This window comes from Lissotriton vulgaris, chromosome 7, assembly GCF_964263255.1.
Source record: "Lissotriton vulgaris chromosome 7, aLisVul1.2, whole genome shotgun sequence".
Taxonomy (NCBI): domain Eukaryota; kingdom Metazoa; phylum Chordata; class Amphibia; order Caudata; family Salamandridae; genus Lissotriton; species Lissotriton vulgaris.
In genome coordinates, this window is record NC_141695.1 from 155,922,673 (window position 1) to 155,947,872 (window position 25,200).

Here is a 25,200-nt window from a genome sequence, read left to right on the forward strand (position 1 = left end):
ATAAACTTAACCTTTCCAAAACGGAAGTTCTGCCCCTTAACTCATCCTGTTATCAGTATATGTTTGATTCCACCGATTTTGCATGGTGTCCCTCCAAGATCAAATATCTGGGCATCTGGTTTTCCTCCACCCTTCGTGACACACTCAAAATGACCTTTACCTCCCTTACTCAAAAGCTTCACTCACTCCTTCAGACATGGTCTCCTCTTTTCCTTTCATGGTGGGGTCGCCTAGACACCATCAAAATGATGATCTCTCCACACATATTATATACTGTCTCCATGCTTCCTGTAAAAATCCCTAAATTGTACTTCAATAAACTAAATTCCATCTGCTCTAAATTTTTATGGAACAATAAGCGACCCCGAATTTCCATACCAAAACTTCTACGCCCTAAATCTGAAGGGGGGGTTCGCTTCCCTGACTTCCAATCATACCATTCGGCCTTTTTACTAAAACAAGCCTTTTCATTGGCGTTTGATTTCACTGATACCCCGCTGCCCAGATGGATTGCAGTTGAGAGATCTCTATTAAAGGATTTCACTTTTCAACAATCCCTTTTTATGTCCAACTGTTCATTTTTGTCGCATTACCCTGTGCTAAAATATTCTCATACCCTGCTACACAATATTTTTTCAAAAGATTTATCGCCCTTACAAATTTTCCTTTCTTCCAGTATTTGGTACAACAAATATCTTAAATACAAGGGTAAATCTTTCTACTTCAAGTATTGGAAGGAAAAGGATATTATGTTTGTTTATCAATTCTTTTCAGATTCATCTATTATTTCATTTGAGGACATGCTAATTAAGTTTGATTTATCTGTACAACACCGTAATGAATTTGATATTATTACTAATGCCATTGTATCTCACTTATCTACCCTTCCTACGTTTGACATCCTTCCCTCTCTTACTCCTTCCACCCCTCTTTACCCGTTGTTCACCCAACAAATCCCCAAAGCTGCTTTAATTTATAAATTGTTATTAGAGAATGTTGGTCCTAGACCTAAAACTGTTATAGAAGTTGCATGGGAAACTGATTTCTCTTTACCGTTCTCTATTGATACTTGGGATCGACTATGGTCCAAACTGTTTAAGACTTCGGTCTCGGCTCGTATTACTCAGTCTCTTTTTTTCATTTACCATAGAGCTCTGTTCACCCCTATAAGCATTTCCAAATTCTCCCCTTCCTCCTCTCCCCTTTGTTGGTCCTGTTCATCTCACCCAGGCACACTTAAACATCTCTTATTTGATTGCCCTAGAGTTATCACTTTTTGGAAATCAGTTTGGAAATACTGTATGCGTATTTTTCATTTTTCTGAACCATTTTCATCACTACATATTTTTCTAGGTTCTTTATCTGATGTTTTGGACTTGCATTCTTATAATGCAAAATTGTTTGACCTATTTATTGCAACTGCATACAAAGTAATCCTGTCTTGCTGGAAGGATAACTCTAAACTGTCTGTGCAGACATGGTGGAATTTTGTGTGTGATGAGCATAGAATTGCTATTGCTTCTTCTTCATCTGTCACCTTAAAAATCAAATCTGATCTTATCTGGCTACCTTTCTCCAACTTCTTATCCTCTCCTCCCCCCCCTTAACCCCCCTTCCTTCCTTTCTCTTTCTCTCTTCCTCTTTCTCTCTTTTCTTCTTTCTTTTTTCTCTTCTTTCCTCTCTATATGGTTTTCTTACATTACATGATTTTACTTTAACGTTTCTTTTTCTTTGTATCTCAAAAATGTCTTTCATGATTATATCCTATTGACTTTGCGTTATCTTATGTTGTATATTATGATGTATCATTTTTCTTTCTTCTGCTCAATAAAAATTTATTAAACTGAAAAAAAAAAAAAATATACAAGTTGTTTATATTTAATTCATTTAAAATGTGGGACATGTTTCCAATCACAGAATATTCCAAATACGCTTATAAGTGGAATCATAAGCCATTTGTCTCCGAGCCATGCAGTTTTTCATTGGCACTTCCTGCATTGCAAATCCCTGGTGAGTTTGCAATGCAAAATGGAGGCACCAATGGGTGAGGTGGACTGGCCTCAAGGGTCCCGTGTATCATCTCCAGATCGAGCCTCCCCTTCCCACCGTCATTCTGGCATCAATCAATACCCTGCTTTATACATACCCATGTTCTGTCCTCTCTTTGCCACCATTACTTCCTGGCATCGCTCATTACCGTACTTCTGGCATAGCAGGGCTTAGCCCTCCTCTTACTAAACTACATCTTGGCCTCACTCTTAACGCTGATTCCAGCCATCCCAGATCTAGCCTTCCCCAATTTTAATTCCTGCCATCGCACATTACTCTGCTTCTAACATACCCAGATCCAGCTTTGCTTTCGCCCACTCTCACTTCCTGGCATTGAACAAAATCCTGCTTCTGGCATAGCCAGGTTCAGCCCTACCCTTGCACCCTTAGCCCCTGGCATAGTCATTAGTATGCTTCTACCATACTTAGATCCAACCCTCATCTCGTCACCCTTAGGTTCTGGCTTCGCTTACTACCCAACTCCTTGCATACAGGGTATTTCCTTCCTGTCACCTTACTTCCTGGCATTGTCCTTTACCCTACTTCTAGCACTCCAGGATCAAACCATTCTGTTGCCACCCCTATTTAACCGCATGTGCGCTAGCGGGTTTTCCCGCTGCGCGCTGAAAATTCGAAAATTGCGCGTTACGTGACAAAGCCAGCTCGTCATGCGCGCAGCGCAGGTAACGCCCATGACGAGCTGGTTTTGTCACCAGCATCGAAGGGGTTAAGGCAACGCTAATTACTTTACCTTTAGGATGTCAGGAGTCAGCTCTCCCCTCACCATCCTCACTTTCTAGCACTGCTCATTACCATGCATCTAGCATACCCAAATACAGCCCTCCCATTACCACCCTTACTTCCTGGCACTCATTACCTTGCTTCTAGCATACCCAGCTTCAGCTCTTCCCTTACTGCCTTTACTTCATGTTATAGTTTATTGCCATGCATCTAACAAACTTAGATCTAGCCTTCATCTCGTCCTGCTTAGTTTCTAAAATCACTCACTACAAAACTTGGAGGATACCCAGGTACAGCCTCCCTCTGACCACCCTTACTTCCTGGCATTGCTCTTTACCGTAGTTCTAGGAGGAATTCAGCCCTTCCGGTGTCATCGCTACTTCCTGGCATTGCTAGTTACCTTGCTTATAGCATTACTAGAGTTAAACCCTATTTGCTAACTTTTCTTCAAGGTATCCCAAATTACCTTACATCTAGCATACCCAGATCCAACTATCCCCTCACAACCCTTACTTTTTAGACATCATTACCCTGCTTCTAGCATAGACAGGTTCAGCCCTTCCCTCGTCCTCTACCTCCTTGCACCGCTTATTGTTGCCCTACTCTAGAAAACCCAGGTCCCACCCTCCTCTGCCCGGAATCGGTTATTACCCTAGGTCTAGCCATAGTTGGATCTCGCCCTCCCTTCGGAAGACCCACTTCCTCATTCCCCCAGCTTCTAGCTTACATGGTTAATTTCTCCTCTTTCCACCTTTACTTCCTAGCACCACTCATTTCCATGCTTCTTCATACCCAGATACAGCCCTTCCTTCACCTCTCTGTATCCTGGCATCCCTCATTACCCAACGTCTAGCATATCCAGATCTTGCAATCCCCCTCATTCTTACCTCCCGGCACCGCTATTACCCTATATTTAGAGTACCCAACTCCAGCCCACCCTCCCCACCCAAACTTCCTGGCATCACCCATTACCTTGCTTCTAGCATACCCAATTGTTCACCATCACATCGCTCATTACCCTGCCTCTAGCGTCCCCACATCAAACCCTTCCTCACCACCCATGCTCTCTGGAATTACCCTGCTTCTAGCATACCTACACCCAGCACTCCCCTCGCTACCCCTCACTTCCTAGCATATCATTACCCTGCTTCTAGCACACCCAGTCCCAGCCCTCCCTCGCCACCCTCACTTCCTGGCAATGCTCATTACCCTGTTTCTAGCATACCCACATCCTGGCCGCCCCTCGCTCCCCCTCACTTCCAGGCAACACTCATTAAACTTGTTCTAACATATCCACATCCCGGCCTTCCCTCGCTCCCCTTCACTTCCTGGCATCACTCATTACCCTGCTTCTAGCATACCCACATCCTGGCCTCCCCTCGCTCCCCCTCACTTCCTGACATCACTCATTACCCTGCTTCTAGCATACTCACATCCTGCCCTTCCCTCGCTCCCCCTCACTTCCTGGCATCCCTCATTACCCTGCTTCTAGCATACCCACATCTTGGCCTCCCCTCGCTCCCCCTCACTTCCTGGCATCACTCATTACCCTGCTTCTAGCATACTCACATCCTGCCCTCCCCTTGCTCCCCATCACTTCCTGGCATCACTCATTACCATGCTTCTAGCATACCCACATCCTTGCCTCCCCTCGCTCCCCCTCACTTCCAGGCATCACTCATTACCCTGCTTCTAGCATACCCACATCCTGGCCTCCCCTCGCTCCCCCTCACTACCTGGCATCACTAATTACCCTGCTTCTAGCATACCCACATCCTGGCCTCCCCTCGCTCCCCCTCACTTCCTGGCATCACTCATTACCCTGCTTCTAGCATACCCACATCTTGGCCTCCCCTCGCTCCCCCTCACTTCCTGGCATCACTCATTACCCTGCTTCTAGCATACCCACATCCTGCCTCCCCTCGCTCCCCCTCACTTCCTGGCATCACTCATTACCCTGCTTCTAGCATACCCACTTCCTGCCCTCCCCTAGCTCCCCCTCACTTCCAGGTATTTCTCATTACCATGCTTCTAGTATACCCAGATCCAGCCCTCCCTCACCAACCTCACTTCCTGTCATTTCATCCATAGACTGCAAACTGCCCAGGGGGCACATAGGGCGAGGGCATAAAAAAGACTTGAAGGGCATCAGCAGAACCTATGTACTGTAATTGCAGATTAAGCTGCACATCTGGATTGAGATAGGCAGGGACAGCAGTGCCGGGCCCCTACCAGCAGCACAGAGAGCAGTGGCAGATCGGGATAGATGCCCTTCGGTGGAGCAAAGAGTAAAGAGGGAGATTTGTTTAAAATAAACGGAAGAATGAATTTTCCCCGTTGACTTCTGCAAAAGCAGAGGCCGCAGGCTGCAGAAATAAAGCTGGTTTTTGCTTTAAAGGTTGAGCGTCTCCCGCCCAAATCGGGCCTTTTGACATGTATGAATTTTAAATGCCCGCAGTGAGCCTGACATGGTTGGTGCCGCCAACAGCACTGGCTTCTGTTCAGGGCACTACACATTGAAAAAAAAGTACATAAAAAAACAGCAGATAAGAAAATTGACATTTTCTGTTTATTAAACAAAATGCAAGAGGCATTTTATTCCCCCCACTTACTTGATGTTTGTGGAGTTCAGAGGCAGCCCAGGCTCCTCGTGCAGGCCCTGGTTCAGAGAAAAGGGCGGAGCTGTAAAGGAGGGGTCGGGGACCTCTGGGCAGGCATGGAGAGTAATTTCCAGGAGAGGCTATTGGGGCTGGGTCAGCTTTTCAGTGGCTGGCTGGAGAGCAGATTTATAGCAAGTCACTAAGTCCCCCAGGTGGCGTCCATCAGTCTGCTTGACACCAAAGATTTCTGATGTGACCATTGTCACAGGCCACAGTGGGGGCGGGCAGGCAGAGTCCTCACAAATGAGGTGTGAATCACGGGCTCATGGCAGCAGGGCCATCAGAGGTAGCCGCTCGTGCTATGCTACACTGATGGCCCTTTCAGTCTCACTTTGCAGGCCTCTACACACAGCGGGGAAGGGGAGAAGGTCGGGCGCCCTGCAGAGGCCTTCGTCAATATTCACGTTGAGTGGAAAAAAAGGTGTCATTTTAAAGTATGCCTATTCCTACAGTCCAGGTACGCTCTTTCAAAAACAAGAAGTAGGGGAACGGACTAGCATAATTTTTGGAAGTAGGGGCACGCCGTGCCCTTCCGTCCCCGCCCACTTCAAACACTGCCAGGGCCACTGGAAATATGTGGCCCTGGAGCACCAAATTATGCGGAAGGGCTTACTAAATTATGCACCATTGGCCAGATGTGCGACCGTTTTTTGTGGTCGCAAAGGGGAATGTGGCCCGTTTGTGACCTCAAAAAATGTACTAACCCTATTTTGTGAGTTGCTAATCTTTTAGAGACTCGCAAAATAGGGTTAGCGACTCGCTATTAGGAAGGGGCGTGCAAACCTATGTATGATTGTTTTCTGAAGACACTCGCAAACGGAAAGTGGAACCCTTCCCCCTTTGTGAATGGGCAAGCAAATAATTTTTAGGAGCAGTCAGTGGTCCCAGGGACCACTACCTGCCCTCAACCCCTGCGTTGCTAGGCCTTTTTTCCCCCCTATGCTAAGCCTTTTTTTGGCTATTTGGGGTAGTGCGTGCTTACGCTCCTGTAACTTTTTGACCACATAAGGTATCCACACCAAATTTGCGTCCTTGTCTTCAAACATCATGGGGTTTCTAAAGGTACCCATGGTTTGTGGAGTCCTCTGGAGGGGTCCCAGGAATTAGCCAAAGTACAGCAATTTTTTTTTGATGGGGGGGGACTGTGACAAAAGTGCAGCAAATGAAAGCGTCTGGGTTTTGCCTGCAAATGGTATCAAAAAAGAGCTTGTGGGGCTGAAATCACAATTTCCCCAGCTTTTAGGGAATGACAGACTTTTGTCAGAAAACCAACATTTTTTACACAGTTTTGGCATTTTTCTGGGATATGGTCTATTTTTGCTTTTTTTGTGCTTTCAACCTCCTTCCAGTTAATGGTAGAAATGGGTATGAAACCAATAATGGATCCTCTAAAGCTATACATTTTAAATAAAGAAGGAGACAAAATTCTGAATTTAGCATGGGGTCATTGGTGTGGATCCATCAAGCTTTCTTTATAGAAACCAACAGTTAAATATAGGAAAAATTGAAAATTATTTTAAAAAACAGTCTTTTGTGTCAACGTTTTCACCTGTAACCTCTTCTAATTATGACAGCTGTTTGAAAGCAATATACTGTTACATCCACTGGACCTTACTGGTTGCGAGGATATATAGGACTTGTAGGGTCATCAAGAACCCGACACACCCACAGCCAAAAACTGAGCAGCAATCAATCAATCAATCAGTGACATTTATAGAGCGCGCTACATACCCGTAGGGTCTCAAGGCGCTGGGGGTGGGGGGGGTGCCGCTACTGCTCGAACAGCCAGGTCTTCAGCTTCTTCCTGAAGGAGAGGTGGTCTTGGGTCAGGCGCAGGTCGGTTGGGAGGGAGTTCCAGGTCTTGGCGGCCAGGTAGGAGAAGGACCTTCCTCCTGTAGTCACTCTTCGGATGCGGGGGACGGCGGCGAGGGCGTGGTTGGCTGATCGGAGGTGGCGTTTGGGAGCGTAGAAGTTGACTCGGCTGTTGAGGTAGCTCGGGCCTTGGTCGTGTAGGGCTTTGTGTGCGTGGGTGAGGAGGCGGAAGGTGATTCTTTTGTTGACGGGGAGCCAGTGAAGGTCTCTCAGATGTCCGGAGATGTGGCTGGTTCGTGGGATGTCGAGGATGAGTCTGGCTGAGGCGTTCTGGATCGGCTGGAGTCTCTTCTGGAGCTTGGCGGGGGTGCCGGCGTGGAGGGCGTTGCCGTAGTCCAGTCGGCTGGTGACGAGGGCCTGGGTGACGGTCTTCCTGGTCTCGGTGGGGATCCACCAGAAGATCTTCCGTAGCATGCGTAGGATGTTGAAGCACGCCGAGGAGAGGTTGTTGACTTGCCTGGTCATGGAGAGGGAGGAGTCCAGGATGAAGCCCAGGTTGCGTGCATGGTCTGTCGGTTTGGGTGCGGTGCCCAGGGCGGGAGGCCACCAGGAGTCGTCCCAGGCGGAGGGTGAGGAGCCCAGGATGAGGACCTCCGTCTTGTCCGAGTTCAGTTTCAGGCGGCTGGTCATCATCCACTCGGCTACCTCTTTCATCCCTTCGTGCAGGTTGGCTCTGGCGGCGGCGGGGTCGTTGGTCAGGGAGAGGATCAGCTGGGTGTCGTCGGCGTAGGAGATTATGTTGAGGTTGTGCTGGCGTGCGATGGCCGCGAGGGGGCTCATGTAGCTTTGGCTTTTTATTATGTACCGGGTATATCGCAATTATTGTGGGAAAATGTACAGATGGAAAAATTGGTATGAAAGACACCTATGTATTTCTCAAATGGGAACAAAATATAGAGTTTAGAAACAGTAGATTTTAGCAAATTTCCGAAATTGGGAATACTCATACTAGCATGAGAATTATCGGTCATTTTTCAAAATGACTTCTTTGTTACACAATGTCTTTAATTTGGAAGGCAGAAATGTATCAAAATTCATTAGGTAATAACAGTTGCTTTACAAATCTGAATTACCCTAAGTGCCCATGACAGGACTATGTTTTTTGTCAAAGTTGAAAAAGCACCGCTTCGGAAATAAATCTCCACCAGACATGGGAGATAAATAAGTCGTTGAACTGTCCAATTATAAAGACGCTGAATCGTGATTGCAAAAAGTTCAAAGTTCTTTTAATAATCCATTTTTAGAAACCAGCCAACGCGTTTCGTTCTGTCAAGCAGAACTTCTTCAGGGCTGTAAATCATAAGAAAGGGGAACATACAAAAAAACAGAATAAGTGCAACAAAACACAACATGTGCACATACATTGATCAATAAATATAAGAAAACACACCAAAACAGTGCCCACATAAAACATACTTGTGTCTAAAAATGCAGCATTTAAATACATAAAAGCATTATTTGACATTTTCTTCCTAGTTTGAATGCCGCATATTCGATTCCTTTCATTTTCTTTATGTACCTTAATTGTCAACCAGTCGTTAGGACAATGTTATTGTAAAGGATGCCATTTAGCTAATCTCATATTTGCTGACAATATTTCATTTAAGATGATTAGATTTCATTTCGCAATCACAAGCATCAGCGTAATTTTGTATTACAGCCATCTGAAATACCAGCTGTAGGAAACATCCCGCACATAACATATTCATAAAATACAGAATAACACCCTTTCTTATGATTAACAGCCCTGAAGAAGTTCTGCTTGACAAAACGAAACGCGTTGGCTGGTTTCTAAAAATGGATTATTAAAAGAACTTTGAACTTTTTTCAATCACGATTCAGCGTCTTTATAATTGGACAGTTCAACGACTTATTTATCTCCCATGTCTGGTGGAGATTTATTTCTGAAGCGGTGCTTTTTCAACTTTGACAAAAAACATTGACTTTCTTTCCAAAGTTTTGGGATATGCTTTCAGGACAGGGAGCATTTGAGAATTGCACGCGATCTTATTGAAAACTATATATACATTTTGGTGATATGTGGGTTGGTGCTTTGAGAAAATAAGAGTGGTCCACTGTCCGAATTGTGTTGTATAAAAAAATGCCCATGACAGGACGTCTCAAAACCCAACGTGAACACATCACATTTTCACATTGAAAAATTACCCTTTTTTTGCAAAGTGCCTAGCTGTAGTTTTTGAATCCTAGCTCTGCCGGCACCTAGGGAAACCTTGCAAACCTATACATTTTTGAAAACTAGACACCCAGGGAAATCCAGGAAGGGGTAACTTGACTGCCTTTCACCAGGTTCTGCTACCTAGAATCCCTTGCAAACCTAACATTGTGTCCAACAAAACACATTTTCCTCACATTTATGTGGTGGAAAGTTCTGGTTCTGGAATTTGCATGGATCCACCCATTTCCACCAACCCCGCATTCCCCAAAAGTCCTCAGAGAAAAATGGTACCTCACTTGTGTGGGGAGACCTAGTGCCCCCGACAGGACATACCCCTTTTTTGGCAAAGTGCCTAGCTGTAGTTTTCGAACCCTAGCTCTGCCGGCACCTAGGCAAACCTAGCAAACCTACACATTTTTCAAAACTAGACACCCAGAGAAATCTAGGATGTGGTGACTTGACTGGTTTTCACCAGGTTCTGTTACCCAGAATCCCTTGCAAACCTAAATAAAAAAAACACAGTTTCCTCAGTCCTGGCATCGGCATGGATCCACAAATTTCTACCTACCCCGCGTTCACCAAAGTCTTCAGAGAAAAATGGTCCCTCACTTGTGTGGTTAGGCCTAGTGCCCGCGACAGGAAATGGCACAAAACGCAATGTGGACACACCCCAATTTCCCAGTGAAAAATTACACATTTTTGGCAAAGTGCCTAGCTGTAGTTTTTGAACCCTAGCTCTGCAGGCACCTGGGTAAATGATAAAAGCTCTGAAACAAGTTGAGTTGTAGAAGGAGCTTTAATGGTACAACCATCAACAGGAGATCACAGCAACTGCTCTTCAGGAGAAAACATAACATTCTGATAATGATGTAAGGAAGGTAGAGTTGGGGAAGTTCTATTAAAGGGATAGTAACCACAACACACCCCCTTACCAATATAAAAGAAAGAACAGAAAATAAAATAAAAACACTTCATAAAAATCAAGAACAAGGAATAAGTTAAAGGTTAAGACATTACATAATCATTGAACTGCCGAGGAAGGTGTATAGACCTCCTAGGAACAATTCTCTGATAATAAAAAGAAGGAGTAATACGAGGACTACAAGAGGAACTGGAACTGCTATTGGAATAATTCCTAACACCATCGCACCTGGCTAATTTTGACATATTCCAAGTGCAACCATTGTCCAATGTGACAACATTTTTCCTGATGGAAACAATGGTGAAAGGACCAGTGAAATTTGAAACACCTTTATGACCACACTTGGGTTTTTTCACCATAACACAGTCACCAACATTCCATTTCCTAAGTTTGACAACCATCTTAGCATCATAACGTTGTTTATATTTCTGCTGATAGTTTGTCAACATTTCCTTCCTTCTCACTTCTCTCTTAACACTGTCATCACGACTCTTCTCAGGAAGCCAAATAGGATTGAGTTTAGAACAAGCTAACCTACCCCTCAAAGCCTCAAAAGGAGATCTTTGCATGATAGCGTTGGGGGTCGTGTAGTGTGCCCACCACGTTTCCCTCAAGACACTGCTAAAAGAGACTTTGGATTCCAAAGCTCTCTGCGCACAACTTTTCACAACTCTATTCATCCTCTCCGTGAGACCATTAGCTTGTGGAGAGTAAAGAGCTGGTTTCTGATGAATAATGCCCAGGCTTTTTAGAAAATCATCCATCTCTCTGGAGGTGAATTGCACTCCATTGTCAGTGAGCAGAAATTTCGGAACACCCTCTGACACAAATACCTCCTTCAAAAATTCAATTCCAGTCCTAGAATTAACAACACTCAAGCATTTGGAAACAACCCATTTAGAAGTATAATCAACTAATAATACAAAAAATCCTTCATGCGAGGGCATAAGCTCAAACGGACCTGCAATGTCCAGGCCCAATTTAGTCCATACAGCAACAGGAACCTCAACAGGTGACAGAGGAGATTGGCTAGTGATGCGAGATTTATCATTGACAGCACACAAATGAGAATCCTTGACAACAGTCTCCACCATGCGATCCATGCCGGGCCACCAATACCTTTCTCTAATACGAGCCTTTGTGAGATTTCTACCCAGATGCCCTTCATGAGCTAGGTTAATGACTCTCTCTCTCAAATCAACTGGAGGTACCACTCTGTCACCTCTCATCAAATTGTCTTGAATGAAAGTTAAGTCATCCCTTACCGTCCAAAAAGGCTTCAAAATACTGTCAAGGGCATCATAATTTGGCCAACCATCTCTAATAACATTTTTAAGCAATTGCATCATCTGCAACCCTCTGTGACCATTCCTCCTTGGAAATGCTAGACTCCAAAACCCAATTTACACAAACACCTTCTGTGACACAATCCCTTTCAATAGGAAGATGAGAAAGACAATCAGCAGGTTTATTGTTCAATCCGGAAATGTACTGTACTTTAAAATTGAATTCTTGCAGCCCTTCACTCCATCTTTTCAACCTAGGTGTCATATGATCACTTTGATGACACGAAAAAATTTGAACCAGGGGACGATGATCAGATTTTACAACAAATGGAATCCCCCACAAATAAAATTTAAAGTGAAGCACTGACCAAAATACTGCTAACGCTTCTCTCTCAATACAAGAATAATTAATTTCAGCTTCTCTTAAGGACCTTGAAGCGAAAGCAACAACAACCTCTTCACCATTCACAACTTGTGAAAGTACAGCACCTAAACCTTTAAGGCTGGCATCAGTTGTGAGAATGGTTTTGAGTTTTGAGTCAAAATGACCCAGAGTTGGTATTTTACCAATCTCTTTTTTTACCAACTCAAAAGCCCTTTCACAATCAGCAGACCAAGAAAAATGTACACCCTTCTTTAAGAGAGACCTAATGGGTTCGACAAGACTGGCAAAACCTTTGACAAACTTGGAATAAAATTCCGCCATGCCTAAAAATGACTTGACCTGATCTTTATCCACAGGAGTCGGTGCTCCTACAATGCTCTCAGCTAACTCCAATTTGGGCTGGATTCCATTCCCAGAAATAACATGTCCTAAATATGTAACAGATTTTAAACCAATGCAACACTTTTCCTTCTTTACAGTAAGTCCACTCTCATCCAACTTGCTCAAAACAGATCTTAAAACCTTGTCATGTTCACCCTCATCCACTCCATAAATTAAAATATCGTCTTGAAAGAACATGACATTTGAAAGACAACCCAAGACCATCTTCATTACTCTTTGAAAACACGCAGCAGCCGAAGCTAAGCCAAATGGCATTCGTAAAAACTGATAAGCACCCAATGGCGTGACAAAAGATGTTAAATGTCTGCAATCTTTATGTAATACGATTTGATGGTAAGCTGAAGAGAGATCGAGTACACTAAACACCTTCGCACCTTTCAAGGTACTAATGCTCTCAGCTATGTTGGGCAATGGCTGTCGATCTACCCAGATCCACTCATTCAATCCGCGCAAGTCCACACACATCCTAATTGACTTTCCACCATCTTTGGGTGCTAGAACCACTGGACTCAACCATTCAGATGATTCGATCTCTTCGATCACCCCTAAATTCAACAATCTTTCAATTTCATGCTTAAGCGGCTCAAGCATCATGTTAGGTACCTTTCTCACCTTGTGCACACATGGTTTGGCAGATTTCTTGAGAATGATTCTGTGTTCAAAACCTTTTAGACACCCCAAGGTATCTGCGAAAACTTTCGGATAATCAGCAAAATATTTCTCAGACCCAGACACAAAATCTACTTGAGAAGAAAGAGAAACAGGAAGGGAAGCAGCAAGAGCAACATCGGAGCAACATCGGAGGATCACTGTTCAGGCTCTTATAGGGTCCAGATTGGACTATGCCAATGTTCTATATCTGGGCCTGCCTGAATATCTCCTCCAACGTCTGCAGATCACCCAGAACGCTGCTGCGCGTGCCATTTTTGGCCTTCATCGTCGCACTAGTGCCTCTAATCTTCTTGTATCCCTCCACTGGCTTCCGGTGCGGAAATGGATATTGTTTAAGACCATGACTCTTGCCCATAAGGCCTTACATGGCACTGGTGCCAAGTATCTTCAGAGGAGGCTGGACTTCTATCGACCTGCACGATCCCTCAGGTCAGAAACCTTGGCCTTGGCTCGGGTACCACGCATTAAAAAGGCTCGACTAGGCGGCCGGTCTTTTAGCTTCCTTGCTCCTCAGCTATGGAACTCGCTACCGTTGTCCCTGCGAAACACTTCTAATCTGCTTGTCTTCAGGAAAGACTTGAAAACTTGGTTGTTTGCTGGATAATTTTTCCCCTCCGTATGCCCCTTTTTCTGTTATTGTTATGTTTCTTGCTCTTTTCCATGGTCTGGAGCTCAAAGCGCCGGGACACTCCTTTGGAGTAGCCGTTGCGCTATAAAAGTCCCATTTTAACATAACATAACATAACATAACAAGAAAATCTTCCTTTAACATGACTTGGTCTTTTGGGTCTTCAGCTCCTGGATTAAGGATAATTCCCAAATCATGTTGATGTCGCCATCCAAGAAGGTTGTCACCTCTGACAGCAACATAAACCTTACCAAAAATACTTCTACCTCTGAAAGAAATGTTAGCTACAGTATAACCTAGTATCTCTATCTTTGACTTGGTATAACTCATAGGAGAGATTTCAGAAGGTAAGAGTTTAACATTTTCTAAACCAACCACCTCATCCCAAATTTTGTTCCCAATTAAGGTAAAATGAGATCCAGAGTCAGCCATAAGTTTGAATACAAACTTGTCAATCCCTATCTCACAAAATGGCATGAAAATGTGCTCTGTGTCAACCATCCCTTCAGTAACACTAGAAACTAAAACTGTGCGTATAATATCAGAAACAGGTTCATTGGTTTCCCTCTTTTTACCAGACCTGCACACACGTGCATAGTGCCCTTTGATACCACAATTATTACAAATACTGTCTTTAGCAAAACATTGAGGAAAATTGGAAGTATGAAAGAAACTCCCACACCTAAAACAACGCATTTTTTGGTTGGTGAAAGAACGTTGTTGACGAGAATCACGTTCCTTAGGAATAATGGATTCCTTGGAGGAAGAAGGGCGATTCTCAGAAGAATTCTTTTGCGAAAAAGAGTTCATTTGAGAAGGTTTACTTTTAGAAGCGGCACTGACTTTAGCCACTTCTTCTTGACATTCACTGAATTCATTTTCTCCTAACATGTGTACTGAGTCTGGAGTTTTCTTCTTATTATCACTAACAGTTTGACTTTCATCTTCTTTATTCTTTCTAATTTCTTTGACCCACGTAGAGGTGTTCTCCATACCCTCTACAATAGCTACTGCCTCTTTCAATGAATGATTTTTGGACAATAATTTCTCTTGAACCCTAGAACTGTTCGTGCAACGAACCAGTTGATCTCTAACAAGAGACTCAGATAGATCGCCAAAATCACAAGTGCGTGAAAGAGTCTTCAAAGCAGCAACATAAGTTCCAACACGTTCACGAGAACCTTGAACACGAGTAAAAAATCTATGTCGTTCCAAAACAACATTTATCCTTGGACCAAAATACTGTTCTAACATAGTCATAGACATTTCAAAAACATCTGCAGGTTCACCATCAGCTCCACCTACAGGTATACTGTCCATACTATCATAGGTATGTCTACCTTCAACTCCCAAATTGTGTAACAAGATAGCTTGTTTTCTGACTGCAGAAAATTTCTCTCCCCCAATAGCAACCAAATAAGAATCAAACAAGTTCCTCCATCTCTTCCAAGGAAGAATAGTTTTACCTTCCTCTGAAAGAAAAGGAGGTGGCTGTGACATGCTAGATGTAGTAGCCATTATGAAAATAAACCAAAATACAGGAAGCCTTTGTACAATTACAGTGTAAAGTATTATGACTTAGATGAGGAAGAAAAAAAAATAATGAACTATGATAAAAGTCTATAAAATATCCAAATTCTGTAAGGTGAAAACAATACAATAAATTGATGTAAGATTGTGCAGAATAATAGATAGACCAAACCTAGAATTATGAGTAGCACAGCTGCGCACATCAAAGATGACTAAATAATAAGGGAGAGAATGTGCTGTTGTGCACATCAACGATGAGAAGAGGCAAAACGAAGTTTGTTTTGGTGTGTTGCGTTGCTACGTGCATCAGCGTGGTCATCTGAGGATTAAATGGTTAAAATCCGCTGCCATGTGCATCGGCGTAGTTAAATCCGTTGTGAAGGTAAATAATATGCGCTGCCGTGCGCATCGGCGTGGTTGCCAGGGAAATCCAAAATGGCCGCTGCGTGATGACGTCACGCGTAGGACGTCAGACGTCAGAAAGTCAAAGTTCAGATGAAGCTGCCGGAGCGAAGAGAAGACAGGCGGCACTCGCGCAATGGCACACGCTCACCTCAGGCTGCCGGAGTGAGGAAGAAAATGAGAAGACTGACGGCACTCGCGCAATGACACATGCGAAGCTGGCACACGCGATGGCACACGCGATGCAATTCAAATAACAACAAGGTAACGGTAAGCCTCGAGAAGAAGGCAATACCAGTGACTGTACCTGTTTTGAATAATTTTGTATGTTCTGCGTTGAGGCCGAAATCAGCAAGAAGGCACTGCAAAGCCTCTCAATGTAGAGTAAAAATAACGTGGTTTCAGGTGCAGTCCAAAAAAAAAACGATGGGATAGACAGTCAGCCAATTCAGTGTACAAGGTCTCAGAAAATGAAAAATACAATCCAATCCATGAAAGGCAATAAAGTAAGTCTGTAGAATAATGATCCAGATGATAGAAACCAAGTCCAAAATAAATATATTGTGTCCAATGTAATCCAATAGCCAGAAAAAACAAAAATTTCAAAAATCCAAGTCCAAAACGAAATTCCAAAGGTAGGGGAGTTGATGGTTGTAGGTGCTTGTCCCCAATCAAGCCTTGACCCTCGTCGCCAGTGATAAAAGCTCTGAAACAAGTTGAGTTGTAGAAGGAGCTTTAATGGTACAACCATCAACAGGAGATCACAGCAACTGCACTTCAGGAGAAAACATAACATTCTGATAATGATGTAAGGAAGGTAGAGTTGGTGAAGTTCTATTAAAGGGATAGTAACCACAACAGTAAACCTAGCAAACCTATACATTTTTGAAAACTAGACAACCAGGGAAATCTAGAATGAGGTGACTTGACCGGCTCCCATCAAGTTCTGTTACCCAGAATCCCTTGCAAACCTAAGAAATTGTTAAAAAAAACACATTTTCCTCAAATTTATGTGGTGGAAAGTTCTGGAATCTTCGTGGATCCACATATTTCAACCCATACGACGTTCCCCAAAGTCTTCAGAGGAACAATGGTACCTCACTTGTGTGGGTCGGCCTAGTGCCCGCAACAGGAAATGGTGCAAAAGGCAACGTGGACACACCTCAATTCTGCAATGAAAAATGACCCTTTTTTGGCAAAGTGCCTAGCTGTAGTTTTCAAACCCTAGCTCTGCCGGCACATAGGGAAACCTAGCAAACCTACACATTTATGAAAACTAGACACCCTTTGAAATCTAGGATGCGGTGACTTGACTGGTTTTCACCACGTTCTGTTACCCAGAATCCCTTGCAAACCTAAAGAATTGTCAAAAAACCCCACATTTTCCTCACATTTCTGTGATGGAAAGTTCGGGAATCTGCGTAGATCCACACATTTCTACACTCCCCACATTCTCTATAGTCTTCCGAGAGAAATGGTACCTCACTTGTGTGGGTCGGCCTAGCGCCTGCAACAGGAAATGGCGTAAAACACAATGTGGACACACCTCAATTTTGTTGTGAAAAATGACCCTTATTTGGCAAAGTGCCTAGCTGTAGTTTTTTAACCCTAGCTCTGCCGGCACCTAGGGAAACTTAGCAAACCTATACATTTTTTAAAACTATATACCCAGGGAAATCCAGGACGGGGTGACTTGACTGCCTCACACCAGGTTCTGTTACCCAGAATCCCTTGCAAACCTAAAAAATTGTTTTAAAAAAACACATTTTCCTCACATTTATGTGGATGAAAGCTCTGGAATCTACGTGGATCCACAAATTTCTACCCAACCCGCGTTCCCCAAAGTCTTCTGAGTTAAAAATGGTACCTCACTTGTGTGGGTCAGCCTAGTGCCCGCAACAGGAAACGGCGCAAAGCGCAACATGGACTCACCTCAATTTCGCAGTGAAAAATGACCCCTTTTTGGCAAAGTGCCTAGCTCTAGTTTTTGAACCATAGCTTTGCCGTCATCTGGGGAAACCTATCAAACCTATACATTTATGCAAACTAGACAAACAGGGGAATCTAGGATGGAGTTACTTGACTGTCTTTCACTGGGTTCTGTTACCCAGAACCCCTTGCAAACCGAAAAAATGATAATAAAAAACACATTTTCCTCACATTTCTGTGGTGGAAAATTCTGGAATCTGCATGGATCTACCAATTTCCACCAACCTCGCATTCCCCCAAAGTCCTCAGAGAAAAATGGTACCTCACTTGTGTGGGTAGACCTAGTGCCCCCGACAGGAAACAGTGCAAAACGCAACGTAGACACACCCCAATTTCACAGTGAAAAAATACCCTTTTTTGGAAAAGTGCCTAGCTGTAGTTTTTGAACCCTAGCTCTGCCGGCACATAGGAAAACCTAGCAAACCTATGCCTTTATGAAAACTAGACACCTAGGGAAATTCAGGATGGGGTGACTTGACTGGTTTTCACCTCGTTCTGTTACCCATAATCCCCTGCAAACCTAAAATATTGTCCAAAAAAACAACTTTTCCTCACATTTCTGTGATGGAAAGTTCTGGAATCTGTGTGGAACCACAAATGTCCACACACCTGGCGATCTCCATAGTCTTAGGCGAAAAATGGTACATCACTTGTATGGGTCGGCCTAGTGCCTGCAACAGGAAACGGCACAAAATGCAACGTGGACTCACCTCAATTTCGCAGCAAAAAATTACCCTTTTTTGGCAAAGTGCCTAGCTGTAGTTTTTTAATCATAGCTCCGCCGGCACCTAAGGAACCCTAGCAAACCTATGCATTTTTATAAACTAGACATCAAGGGGAATCCAGGATGGGGTGACTTGACTGCCTCTCACCAGGTTCTGCTACCCAGAATTCCTTGCAAACCTCATAAATTGTAAAAAAAAAACACATTTTCCTCACATTAATGTGGTGAAAAGTTCTGGAATCTGAGTGGATCCACAGATTTCTACCCAGCCCGCATTGTTTTAAATTTGTGGGTTTCTAACGAGCTAGAATCGACTCATGAAGGAGTATCTCTGCGCAATAGACCGTTGGGGAACCCGTCCTGGCTTTCCCTGTGAGATGGTCCCTACTGGGTATCTCCAAGGTGAAACCAGGCATCCCGGCGTATGTGGTAGGCCATTGTGGAGATGAGGCAAGCTAATGCCCAGAGTTGCAGAGTGTGATCTCTGGTTAGAGTAGGCACCAAGGTGAGAATTATCGAGTCCGCTGACCCTGGTCCACGACCCAGCCACGTCGGGAATTGAACCCTGGTCCCTGGCCGTCCTCTACTCCCGGGTCTGCCGCCTCTAACCAGTGAGCCACACCACTCCACACCAGTGAGACACCACTCCACAACGCATTCCCCAAAGTATTCTGAGAAAAATGGTACCTCACTTGTGTGGGTCGTCCTAGTGCCCGCAGCAGGAATTGGTGCAAAACGCAACGTGGACTCATCTCAATTTCGCAGTGAAAATTGACCCTTTTTTGGCAAAGTGCCTAGCTGTAGTTTTGGAACCATAACTCTGCCGGCACCTGGGGAACCCTAGAAAACCTATACATTTTTGAAAACTAGACGCCCAGGGAAATCCAGGATGGGGTGACTTAACTGTCTCTCACCAGGTTCTGTTACCCAGAATCCCTTGCAAACCTACAAAATTGTCATAAAAACTAACTTTTCTTCACATTTCTATGGTGGAAAGTTCTGGAATCTGCGTGGATCCACAAATTTCCATCCACCCCGCATTCCCCAAAGTCTTCAGAGAAAAATGGTACCTCACTTGTGTGGGTCGGCCTAGTGCCCGCAACAAGAAAAGGCGCAAAATGCTATGTGGACACACCTCAATTTCACGGTGAAAAATGACCCTTTTTTGGCAAAGTGCCTAGCTGTAGTTTTTTAACTATAGCTCTGTCGGAACCTAGGGAAACCTAGCAAACCTATACATTTCTGAAAACTAGACACACATGGGAATCTAGGATGGGGTGACTTGACTGCCTCTCACCAGGTTCTGTTAACCAAAATCCCTTGCAAACCTAAAGAATTGTCAAAAAAACATTTCTGTGGTGCAAAGGTCTGGAATTTGCGTGGACCTGCAAATTTCTTCCCACCCCGCGTTCCCCAAAGTACCCTAGGTCTCCCGATAAAAATGGTATCTCACTTGCCCCATCATTCTCCTACCCAGAGTCCCCTGCAAACCTCAAATTTCGCTGAAAAAAAAGAATTCTCAACATTCTGTGTGGGAAAGTTCTGAAATCTGCGTTGATCCACAAACTTCCTCCCACCCAGCGTTCCCCCATGTCTCCCGAAACATATGGTACCTCACTTGCGTGGGTGGGTCAAGGACCGGCGACAGGCAAGGGCCCAAAATCTATTGAGGCGACATAAAAATTACTTATCACAAACCAACCTGGTTTTGCAAGGGGGGTCCCATGAGTTTTTGGCCTGCGCCTGGCAGCCATCTAGGAAAACCTACCTAACCCATATATGTCTGGAAAGTTCTTTTCATCAGGAGACCTGGGGGAATGCTGGGTGGGAGGACATTTGTGGATCCACGAGGATTCTAGAATTTTCCCACAGAAATGTGAGAAAAAAGTGATTTTTGCAGCGAAATTTTAGGTTTGCACTGGATTCTGGGTAGGAGAATGTTGGGGGAACCACACAAGCCATACCTTGCTGGACTCCCCTGGGTGTCTAGTTTCCAGAAATGTGGGTTGAGCGGTTCAGTCATGAGCACAGCCCAACCGATGATCATGATGGAAATGCTCCGCCATGAGCATCGTAGGGGTTAAAAAATGAAACTGCAAAGTTTCATTTTTATTTTTTAAATGCAGACCATTTTCCTGTAAGGAAAACGGGCTGCATTGAAAAAAAACTGCTTTATTGACAAAGCAGTCCCAGACATGGTGGTCTGCTGACACCAGCAGACCACCATCCCTAGGAGTGCTAGCCATTCCCAATGGGGTCGCAAATTGCGACATCCTCTTTAATATTCATGAGGCATGCAATTTGCGACTCCATTGGGATTCACAAACATAGTCTGAGACACTGTTGTACTTTGAATTTTGTGACTCACAAATTGCGACTCGCTATTTGTCGCAATTTGCGAGGCGCACAATTCAATGGTCATACATCTGGCCCCAAGAAACAGCATGTTTTACTTAATGCAGCACATTTTTCGATACTCATTATTTTGTCAATTGTACACATTATAATCACTCCCTCAACAAAGTTTTCACCTCACAAGTACCAGTTTATCACTCAAATTCAGTAATGAAAAACTGAAAGATGACCAGCCAACCTTTGCGATGGGCTTTTCAAGGCATGGTTATATGTATCACTGCATTTTCAGTAACCTTTGGTCTGTTTGAGCTACAGACAATTTGTTAAATTCAGTAGATTATGCAGCAGATGATTAATTATGTGGCAAATGTGGATAATTATTAATTATGTGAAAAACCCCGTGGCTGCAGACTCGCATAATACCAGGGGTCCTCACTAATTCATGCCTATAATTAAAGAAGTAAGCCACAGACTGCTCATTTGTCAGTCACCAAAGACTCACTCTTTGGCACCCGTTTAACAAGGCTCAGTTGCAATGAAAGAAGAAATAAGTGCAGGAGCCTAGCTTTTTAGGTTTGGCATTCGTTCGAAAAGAGCTTTTGATTTTTGTAAAATGATATGCATAAAATACTTACTTTAAGGGGCTTTCTTTCGGCACTCTTCACCACTGGTCTGTTGGTGTGTCATTCACATTTTGCTTCCACCCACCAAAGCATGCAGCAAGGGGCAATGGGTCTGCCTTTTGCTCTTTCAAAAAAAGCATATCCATAAACAAGATACTTGCTTCAGTGCCAGCATTTTTGTTTTGACTTTTGTATTACTTTATAGGAACCTTTGTGTTTAGATCTTTCCAGCGGCTCTGCAAGTTGTTTTTGAAGTGAGTAGGGCACATTCCAACTTTATAAGTTCCTGTCTCCTGGTGTTGTAAATTCCTTTAGAGTGGCCTTTGTTTATTTGACTGCTACAACTTCACAGCATACGAGAGTGTGTACGTTTGAAACTGTGTTTGTCTAAGATTACCCTCTATGCATGCTATGAAGTGCATTTATAACGGTACTCCTGTATGTCATACTGATATGTATTTTATTTGAGAACTATCATTTCTTTTGTGATATAGCTTTTTTCTCTCGTGTAAAATTCAGGTGCTTCTGACAGACTGAGAGTGGTGTGAATCTTCCAAGACTTTGCTGCTCCTGTCTGGATCTGAAGAGTTAAATTCACTCAATATCCAGTGACATTTCAGACTAACCTGTAAAACACATTAGGCTTGCAATGAAGACTGACACGTATTATACTGGAAACCATGAAGGGTTATTAACAATTTAAAGCATTACAGAAAGGAAAAAAATATTTGCATGGGGTAGTCAGTCACCTGTCATACACAATCATAAAGCTTGGTTTAAATGCAATATATAAAACAGAAGAACAAATATAATTCAACACAATACATAAATCAGACCTTAGACCAACAAAATGTCACCTTCTAAAAATCTGGAAAAATTATCCGAAAGCCCCTCTCACGTGTCTTCTTTTATAATACAAAATGCAGTGAAAATTATGCATTCACTACAACACTGCAAGAGTCACACAGTTTAGACCAATCAGGTTGAAGAAAGAATGATACCATTCCTGAAATTACATTTAGCAGATTCACAAAATGCGGTCCCCGCTTCACGTTTTCTTTTCTTTTGCTGGCTGCTGACAGGTTGTCCTTCCACATACTCATGAATCCTTTTAATGATAGTCTCCTGTCTTGTCAAAATCATATTATTTGCCTAAAGCTTTCCTCTCACTCGCTCCAATCGACTACTTCTGCCATTTCATCTCTTTTCATATATTATTCACATCTGTATCTTCTCGACTTCATCAACATTGAGTCTTGGATGCACCTTTTCACGCCTAACTCCTGTTTCTCCCCTTTCCAATTCAACCCTTTTTCTCCTCCTCAAAATTTTCACTAATCTCACCTTTCGCTGATTGAGCTCTTCCACTAGCTCATTTTCAACTTTATTTAATCAAAATGCAAATGTATTAACACTATTGTTGGTTCCAATAATTTGCCTGATGACTTCAATATATTCAAACAAAGGGGCTCAGTAGGATGACGGGCGGGCATTGTCCGCCCGCCATCGTGTCGTGTGTAGGGACCGCCCGCCATAAGGGCGGGGGTCCCGTTGGAGGTATTAGGATGCGCTCACCACTGTGGCGGGTGCATCCTGTATCTTTAGCATTGCGGTGGTGCTGAAAGCACCGCCCGCCGCAATGCTAAAGACACATGTTGTGCATTACAAAGCACAACGTGACAGGCACCGCGCAGTGCCTGCCATGTTGTACTTTGAAATGCTGGGGGGTCTCAAGGTGACCGGGGCGGAAAAGCGGTGGACGGTCTTTCCGTCCGCCGCGGACCCCCCTAACCATCTTAATATGGCTGGGGGGTCATTCCGGAATGGATGGCAGGCGGATTGCCCCAGCCAGGCCGCGTGGCTACCACCAGCCTGGCGGGGGCAATCCGCCCGCCATCCTAATGAGGGCCAAAGACTCCGGACTTTCATAGTAAATATATGAGGTGCTAACAAGAGGCACATTTTCTAAAAACAGATCAAAAGATGAAGTTCAAGAAAATCTTGCTGACAAAAGCAAATTTATAAACCATTCTACTAAGACAGAGACTAAGCGAGTGGGGGGGGGGCATTGATGATAAGCCACCCCATAATAGAGCGTTGCACGCCAACGGTAGCGAGGAAAGAACTATCATCACAACTTACTCGCACATCGATAACGCTGCAAAATCTTTAAGATATAAAAGAAGTCCCCTGATGAAGAGCTATATGCATTGGGTAATATAAAACTATGGAATATGAAGTGAAATATCCATGAAAATACTTACACACGAAAATCTTCGCTACCAATAAATGAAATACAAAATCATGAAAAAAGATTATTTGAATTATTGATGAAAAGTTATAAAGGAGTGCATGGTTGGAATGCATCTTGTGACACAGGATTCATATCTTTAATCAAGCCACCCCTTCAGCCACAGCTGCAGGCAGAAAATTACAAGTGTAACAGTTTTGTATGTCCATAGGTTCCGAATATTAATTTAATAACCTAAAATAAACATGTTCCCTAAAACTACTTACAGGACTATCTCTAAGGAAAGGCTTGTTATCTTATTAAATTTTTTCAGGTCAGATGTACACCTTTTTTTTCGATTACAACCAGGAAATAGGCCTACTTGCGACCACTAAATAGGTCAGTGCAATGTACAAACTCTATTTTGCGAGTCGGTAACCAATTTGGGTTGCAAAACACTTGCAGATTGCCACCTACTTCAAATAGGTGGTAAGTCACTCTCAAATGGGAAAGGGTCCCCGGGAACCCTTCCTGTTTGTGACTGTCAGGTAAATATTTTTTACAAGCAGGCAGTGGTCCTGCCTCATAAATATTAATGAGGCAGGTCATTTGCGACCCCATTCGGAATTTCAAACAGTTTCTCAGACACTGTTGTGCATTCCATTTTGCCAGTCACAAAACGTTCCTGTTTGAGATTAGCAAAATGGAAAGGTTGTACATCTGGCCCTTCATCTTCGAATGTCTGATTCATCTTCACTTTAGGAGAAGCATGTCTGATTGAAGTGCTGTATCCCACTAATAAATCAACTATAAACATTAGCATCTTAATCACTAATATTAAATGCAAAATTGTTCAGCAAATGTTCTTGTCAAGTTTCTCCTACAAAAATCTAAAAAAATCTAAGCACCAAATTTATGGGACAAAATCAAGGATCAAAGTTCAAATAACTGCTTCAGTTCATACTCAGTATGAAGAAATTCTACTATCTTTGACTGCATACATAAAAGGGAACTCTGAAATCTTCAACTGGATACCTAAGGAAACCTAATGTCTTTGACTGGATACCTAAGGCAACATATACGACCTAGAATTGCATGCGCAAACGGGTTTGCGACCCGTTTACGAATGCAATTTCAGTCTTGGCCATGTACAATTCCTAAATAGTGAGTCTCAATTCATTTGCGACTCGCTATTTAGGAATTGCAAGTCGCAATTAGGAAAGGAGCGTTCCCTTCCTATTTGTGTCTGCAAATCAATGTACAAATGGTTTGTGACTGCAAATTCAGTTGCAAAACACTCGCAAATTACCACCCTCTTCAAGAGGGTGATAATGTAGTCACATTCTGAAAGGGGTCCCCAGGAGACCGCTTCCACTTTGTGACTGTGTCCCCAAATATTTTCTAAGGGCAGGCAGTGGTCCCAGGGACCACTGCCTCTTCTTAAAAAATGAACCGAACATGTTTCATTTTTTTAAAAAAGTGCATCCTGATTTCCTTTAAGAAAAACGGGCAGCATTAAAAAAAACTGCTTTATTAAAAAGCAGTCTAAGACAT